Source organism: Capra hircus, chromosome 7, assembly GCF_001704415.2.
Source record: "Capra hircus breed San Clemente chromosome 7, ASM170441v1, whole genome shotgun sequence".
Taxonomy (NCBI): domain Eukaryota; kingdom Metazoa; phylum Chordata; class Mammalia; order Artiodactyla; family Bovidae; genus Capra; species Capra hircus.
Window position 1 is genome coordinate 95,821,105 of NC_030814.1, and position 8,169 is coordinate 95,829,273.

General features: G+C 39.2%; 1 pseudogene across 1 annotated transcript; it reads left to right on the plus strand.

The window, feature by feature from the left end:
* Positions 226-1,718, plus strand: LOC102191603 (annotated as a pseudogene). The gene has a single exon (XR_001918403.1). The product of XR_001918403.1 is annotated as a heterogeneous nuclear ribonucleoproteins A2/B1 pseudogene (transcript).

Consider the following 8,169-nt stretch of genomic DNA (forward strand, 5'->3'; position numbering starts at 1 on the left):
TGTTTTGCAGAAAAATTGAAAGCGGCTCAAGACTGATTCAAGGGCGGCAGAGGCTCCAGAGGCAATAATAGCATCCCGGAAGCCAAGACGTGGAGGCTCTCCTGGAGGCTCTGTTTCCGGAGCAGTGGAAGCCAGGAGCTGGGATTGGTCAGGTTCCTGTTAGTCTCTGAGATCTCCTTCATTCTCCTCAGCTTCAGAAAAATGGCTCAAGCGCCCAAGCGCGTGATGAAAAAAACGTCAACATCTGATCCTTCGGAGAGGAATAAGAGAGATAATGAAGAATTCCGCAAACTCTTTGTTGGTGGCTTGAGCTCTGAAACCACAGAAGAAACTCTATGGAACTACTACCGGCAGTGGGGATACCTTACAGACTGTGTGGTCATAAGAGATCCTGCCAGCCAGACATCAAGAAGATTTGGTTTTGTCACGTTTTCCTCTGTGGCTGAGGTGGATGCTGCCATGGCGGCCAGACCTCATTCCATTGATGGGAAAAGGGTCGCCCCCAAACGAGCTGTCCCAAGAGAGGACTATGGAAAACCAGGGGCTCTTGTCACTGTGAAGAAGCTGTTTGTTTGTAGAATTGGAGAAGACACGGAGAAGCATCATCTTAGAGATTACTTTGAGAAATATGGAAACATCAATGCCATTGAGATCATTAGTGATAGGGAGTCTGGAAGGAAAAGAGGCTTTGGGTTTGTGACTTTTGATGACCACGATCCTGTGGATAAGCTTGTATTGCAGAAATACCATACCATCAATGGTTATCATGCAGAAGTAAGAAAGGCCTTGTCTAGACAAGAAATGCAGGCACTCCAGCATTCTAGACTAGGAAAGGGAGGAGGTAAGGTTGATTTCCTATACTTGCATAGTGGTGGTGGAAATTTTGGAGCTGGACAAGGAAGGGACTTTAGAGGAGGATCTAATGGAGGTGGGAGCAGTGTTGAATCTGGGGATGGTGACCATGGGTATGGAGGGGGACCAGGAGGTGGTAGTTTGAGGGTTAGTCTTGGTTATGGAGGAGGACCTGGACATGGCCACCAGAATAGGGGCTGCAGAGCGAGAGGAAGGAACGATGGAAGTCAGAATTGCTATAATTTGGGAAATTATAAGCAGAAACCTTCAAAGTACGAGTTACTGAAGAGTGGGAAACTGAATGGTAGGAGGAATATGGAAGGATCATATGGTGGAGGAAACTATTGTCCAGGAGGCCATGGAGAAAGTGGGGATTATGGAGAGATGGCGATATTGAGCTTGTTATTTGACAGGGGCTTGATTGTATAAATCAGGGAGAATGAGAGCCTGGAGGTAACAGAACAGCTTCAGGCTATGGAAATAACAATGTCAAGGAAACTCTCATTTCAGTCATGCATAAATATTTGGTGATGTGGCCCAAGGCATGAGAGCACGTGCAGAAAGCCATTTTGTGAATGGACTTAATTATGTAAAAACATTACCATCTTTGGAGGAAAAAATCATATAAAAAATGCTTTTGAGATACAATTCTTTCTTTTTGAAATGTCTTTCCAGTGGCCACTGTTCAAGAGTGTAGAAGCATCTCTTTCTTTGATAATGTTAAATTTCAATGTTTTGGGTGAGATGTGAAAACCCTTTTTCAAGATTTTCCCCAACATTTGGAAAAACTAATAGCTAGAATCACTGTGTAATAAGAGCTAACATCATTCTTAAAAAATTTAGTTCATGTGTAAAGAAGCTATTGTACATTGAAGATTTAATAAAATAATTTAAAAGGTGAAACGGTAGTAGTTTGTACCTACTTATGTGTAAAATATAAAATCACTCTTTTTAAATTTACTCATCTTTTGATATTTAGGTCATTTTCCCATGTCTTGACTATTGGAAATGATCCTGCAATGATCATGTGAGGGTAGATGATTATTTAGGATACTGGCTTCATTTTTTTCCTGATACGTACCCAGAAGTGGAATTGCTGGTTCCTACAGTGGTTCTAATTTTAATTTTTTGATGAACCTCCGTACTTTTTTTTTTTCTTTAATGGCTGCACCAATTGACGTTCTCACCAAGAGTGCAGAAAAGTTTCCCTTTGGTGTGTCTGACACAACCACCATGAGCTCCATGCAGGGACATCAATAGCAGGGCAGAGCCCTCAGTGTCAGGATGGGCTTGTCTCCCCCACATCTCCCTCTCTGATCTCAAGCTCTGAAGTTTGAGAGTCACAGACTATGATGCAATCACAGAGGGAAGGGGGGAAAAGCATGTTTGTGGTCATTGCTTCTCACCAGGACTGAGGGAGGCAGGTGCAGAGCCCCAGGACAGGAGGCTCCCCAGAGCTCCTCCATGGGACTGACATGAAGCAGTAAAAAGAAGGGGAAGGCAGGCTGCTCGCATCATGGGGACACTGAGGGTGAGGTCTCAGCACTGTGACTCCCTTATAGACACCTGCTGTCTGGTTCTAAGTGCACCCTTGTCTGGCACACCAGACTGGCACACGCCATGCAAGTTTTCCACAGGCTGAGAGACAGAGGGGTCGTGGGCATAGGCTGGGCCAATGTGAGGGGCATTTTCCTTTTTGAGAGCAGAGCAGGGATCAGATGCCAATCCCTCTGCTCATGAGCTGAGCCTAGATACGGGACTTGGTCTCTAGGTTGGGCATCTCCTGCTATGTTGTTCTCTCTGATTTATCTTTTCTTGCTCCTGCAGTCTTTACACACTGCATGTGGGATAGAGTTTGGAGTTTAGGCGGATTGCCTGAAGCACAGAGTGTATAAAGATGCGGATGTGGTGGTGGGTTTTCCCCCATCCATACATTAAAACTACAAGCAGGTGTATTCCAGATCTCCTTCCTGAGAAGGCCAAAGCAACTGATAATACCTTATGAGTAAGTTCTTGTTTGCATTTGCATATATGTGTGTTTCATCTCCTTGAAAATGATCTGAGGTGTGCACAGAAGTGACAGAGATGTAGACCAAAGAATTCTGAATATTCTATCCTTCTTTGTCCTTCTATTATCTGAAATTTTTTCCTCTTCACTCCTTTCAAGAGAGGAGAGAATTATGCATCCTTCCTTCTCTATTCACCAGCAGGATTTCCAAGCTCTGTTCCTGGAGGTCTTAAAATTAGTGAGACTGCTGAATCCCAGCCCCTCCTGCTGCTAGAAACCTCAGACTGAGGCACACAGTCCCTTTGAAACACTGGTCCCCTGGCCTGAGGCCATTCTTAGAGAAAGTGGCTCAGCCTGAATGTTGGCTGCTGACAGAGATATTGCTGAAATGTGCCTCCATGGAGAGACATGAAGTGACCTGGATTTTCCACCCTAAAAAACTGAGTCCCATCAAATATTAATATTATTAATTCACTCCCACCAAGAGTGAGGTATTCAGCTCAATATTCTGGAAGCAAAAGAAAAAAAGTAGATATGTCAGAAAACAGTAAAGGCCTTCATTTTTATCTATATCATTAGTTTCTCTGGGGAAAATGATAAATTCTGCCCTAAAACATGGACTTTAACTGTGTGGCATGAATGTCTCTAGTTGAGTTAGTGTAGCAGGGCTTAACAATGGGTTTGCATCAAGCAGTCTGTTTTCTGTTCATGTTTTGCTAGCTCATAGCGTTTCTAATGGTTCTGCAATGATTATCAACATGCCCATGTCCTCAGAAGTGGAAGCTGTGTTTAGAACATGTGCACCTTGTTTCCTTATTAGTTATGTCTGGAATTTTTTCAACACTAATTCTGTTGGCAGCTGCCCTGATACTGGAGATTTGCTGATTTGAGGGGAGAATGTCAATCCTGTTTCTACTCTTCTGTGTGAGGGCCTCTGCCAAATCTTTGTCCCTTCCGGCTGTCTCATTTCATGTTTCTTTTCCTCATGGTTTGCTTCTGCTTCTTTTACCAAAATATGAAATGGAGTGTTTGATGGAAATATTTCAGGTGTGGACATTTTCTAGTTTGGTGGAAGCTACTAATTATTTGACCTCTATCAGGCTCAATTATACTAACTCAACCAGAGATATGCATGCCACACAATTAGATAAAGTCCATGTTTTAGGGCTTCCCTTGTAGCTCAGCTGGTAAAGAATCTGCCTGCAATGTGGGAGACCTGGGTTTGATCCCTGGATTGGGAAGATTCCCTGGAGAAGGGAATGGCTACCCACTTCAACATTCTGGCCTGGAGAATTCCATGGCCTGTATAGCCCATGGGGTCGCAAAGAGTCAGACACGACTGAGGGACTTTCACCATGAGGGAGTGTCTCTACTTTCCAATTATTTGTATTAGAATGCATGCTGGAAAAATAGTCCTAGTTTAGAGTGTAATATAGTAAAATATCCAGAGGAGACTTAACAAAACATACGAAAACCATAAAACTAAAAATCTAAACATTTCCTTGGAGTGTACTTAATGTTATGAATTATTGACATAATTACCATAACAGAATCCAACACTTTCACTTATAGTTGTGTATATGCTGTTGTCCAAATGTTCATTGAAATGATTGTTGTGACCAAGAGAAATGAGGTCTCCCTGATATTCTACAGACCCTGGAAAATGAACTATTTTTAGATAAAATTATTCCTATGAAATCTGCAAACAATTTAAAATGTGAGAACACTGATGATAATTACAAACTCAAAATAAGTTACATGGTTTAGAAGTGAATTAATGCAGGCTTTTGTGAATCTATAAATCTGTTTCAGAATATATTTAGAAATTTCTGTCCTCAAACACAAGAGGCAAATACATATTGTCAAGTTGTTGATTAAATCAAATCAGATCAAATAAAGTTCATATTTTAAAATAGCTTTTAACATAAATTTAAAAGAAACATGCCAGGATCTTGGTATCCAAACTCTAGTTTCCAACATGTGGAATTCTTAATGAAGAGTAAAAAGAGCTGAATTTTGTTATAAAGCGTCATGATATTTTAATTTAAGTGGGTACCATTTGTTATTTTCCTTCCCAAAAGAGACCTATTAAACAACACCCCACTTTCTTCACACAGGTTACTAGTACCAGAAGGAGCTATATGAACCTTATGCTAAAAAAATCATAACTGTGTTTTTTTTTTAATCTACCTAGTGGCTCTCTAATGGACTAATCTAAGACTTCCTTTATTTCCCATGTCTTTGAAATTTCCTAGGGCTGACTTACTCCACTCTGTATAATAGGCTCCAGTTTCATCCATTCATTAGAACTGATTCAAGTGCATTCTTTTTAATGGCTGAGTAATATTCCATTGTGTATATGTACCACAAATTTCCTATCCACTTGTCTGCCGATGGGCATCTAGATTGCTTCCATGTCCTGGCTATTGTAAACAGTGCTGCGATGAACATTGGGGTACATGAGTCTCTTTCAATTCTGGTTTCCTCGGTGTATATGCCCAGCAATGGGATTGCTGGGTTGTATGGCAGTTCTATTTCATTTCTTAAGGAATCTCCACACTCTTCTTCATAGTGGCTGTACTAGTTTGCATTCCCACCAACAGTGTAACAGGGTTCCCTTTTCTCCTCACCCTCTCCAGCATTTATTGTTTGTAGACTTTTTGATAGCAGCCATTCTGATCAGCGTGAGATGGTACCTCACTGTGGTTTTAATTTGCATTTCTCTGATAATGAGTGATGTTGAGCATCTTTTTTGTGTGTTTGTTAGCCACCTTATGTCTTCTTTGGAGAAATGTCTGTTTAGTTTTTTGGCCCATTTTTTGATTGGGTCACTTATTTTTCTGGAATTGAGCTGCATGAGCTGTTCGTGTATTTTTGAGATTAATTCTTTGTCATTTGCTTCATTTGCTATTATTTTCTCCCATTCGGAAGGCTGTCTTTACCTTGCCTATAGTTTCTTTCATTGTGCAAAAGCTTTTAGGTTTAATTAGGTCCCATTTGTTTGTTTTTGCTTTTATTTACATTACTCTCAGAGGTGGGTCATAGAGGATCCTGCTGTGATTTATGTCGGAGAGTGTTTTGCCTATGTTCTCCTCTAGGAGTTTTATAGTTTCTGGTCTTACATTTAGATCTTTAATCCATTTTGAGTTTATTTTTGTGTAAGGTGTTAGAAAGTGTTCTAGTTTCATTCTTTTACAAGTGGTTGACCAGTTTTCCCAGCACCACTTGTTAAAGAGATTGTCTTTTCTCCATTGTATATTCTTGCCTCCTTTGTCAAAGATAAGGTGTCCATAGGTGCATGGGTTTATCTCTGGGATTTCTATTTTGTTCCATTGATCTATATTTCTGTCTTTGTGCCAGTACCATACTGCCTTGATGACTGTAGCTTTGTAGTATAGTTTGACACCAGGCAGGTTGATTCCTCCAGTGCCATTCTTCTTTCTCAAGATTGCTTTGGCTATTTGAGGTTTTTTGTATTTCCATACAAATAGTGAAATTATTTGTTCTAGTTCTCTGAAAAATACCGTTGGTAGCTTGATAGAGATTGCATTGAATCTATAGATTGCTTTGGGTAGTATATTCATTTTCACTATATTGATTCTTCCAATCCATGAACATGGTATATTTCTCCATCTATTTGTGTCATCTTTTATTTCTTTAATCAGTGTTTTATAGTTTTCTATATATAGGTCTTTTGTTTCTTTAGGTAGATTTATTCCTAAGTATTTTATTTTAATCACAGTGGTGAATGGAATTGTTTCCTTAATTTCTCTTTCTGTTTTCTCATTGTTAGTGTATAGGAATATAAGGGATTTCTGTGTGTTAATTGTATACCCTGCAACATTACTATATTCATTGATTAGCTCTAGCAATTTTCTGGTGGGGTCTTTTGGGTTTTCTATGTAGAGGATCATGTCATCTGCAAACAGTGAGAATTTTACATCTTCTTTTCCAATCTGGATTCCTTTTCTTTCTTTTTCTTCTCTGATTGCTGTGGCTAAAACTTACAGAACTATGTTAAATAGTAGTGGTGAAAGTGGGCACCCTTGTCTTCTTCCTGACTTTAGGGGAAATGCTTTCAATTTTTCACCATTGAGGATAATGTTTGCTGTGGGTTTATCATATATGGCTTATATTATGTTGAGGTATGCTCCTTCTATGCCTGCTTTCTGCAGGGTTTTTATCATAAATGGATGTTGAATTTTGTCAAAGGCTTTCTTTGTATTTATTGAGATAATCATATAGTTTTTATCTTTCAATTTGTTAATGTGGTGTATCACATTGATTTGCGAATATTGAAGAATCCTTGCATCCCTGGGATAAAGTCCACTTGGTCATGATATATGATCTTTTTAATATGTTGTTGGATTCTGTTTGCTAGAATTTTGTTAAGGATTTTTGCATCTATTTTCATCAGTGATTTTGGCCTGTAGTTTTCTGTTTTTGTGGCATCTTTGTCTGGTTTTGGTATTAGGGTGATGGTGGCTTCATAGAATGAGTTTGGCAGTTTACCCTCCTCTGCAATTTTCTGGAAGACTTTGAGTAGGATAGGTGTTATCTCTTCTCTAAATTTTTGGTAGAAGTCAGCTGTGAAGCCATCTGGTCCTGGGCTTTTGTTTGTTGGAAGATTTCTGATTACAGTTTCAATTTCTGCAATTGTGATGAGTCTGTTAAGGTTTTCTATTTCTTTCTGGTTCAGTTTTGGAAGGTTATACTTTTCTAAGAATTCGTCCATTTCTTCCAAGTTGTCCATTTTATTGGCATATAGTTGCTAATAGTAGTCTCTTATGATCCTTTGTATTTTTGTGTTGTCTGTTGTGATTTCTCCATTTTCATTTCTAATTTTGTTGATTTGATTCTTCTCTATTTTTTTCTTGATGAGTCTGGCTAATGGTTTGTCTATTTTATTTATCATCTCAAAGAACCAGCTTTTAGCTTTGTTGATTTTTGCTATGGTCTCTTTAGGTGTAAAGTTAGGTTATTTATTTGATTCTTCTCTTGTTTCTTGAGGTAAGCTTGTATTGCTATGAACCTTCCCCTTAGCACTGCTTTTACTGAATCCCATAGGTTTTAGGTTGTTGTGTTTTCATTTTCATTCATTGCTTTGCATATTTCGATTTCTTTTTTGATTTCTTCTGTGATTTGTTGGTTATTCAGAAGCATGTGGTTTAGCCTCCATATGTTTGTATTTTTAAGTTTTTTCCTGTAGTTGACATCTAATCTTACCACACTGTGATCAGCAAAGATGCTTGGAATGACTTCATTTTTTTGAATTTACCAAGGCTAGATTTATGGCCCAGGATGTGAGC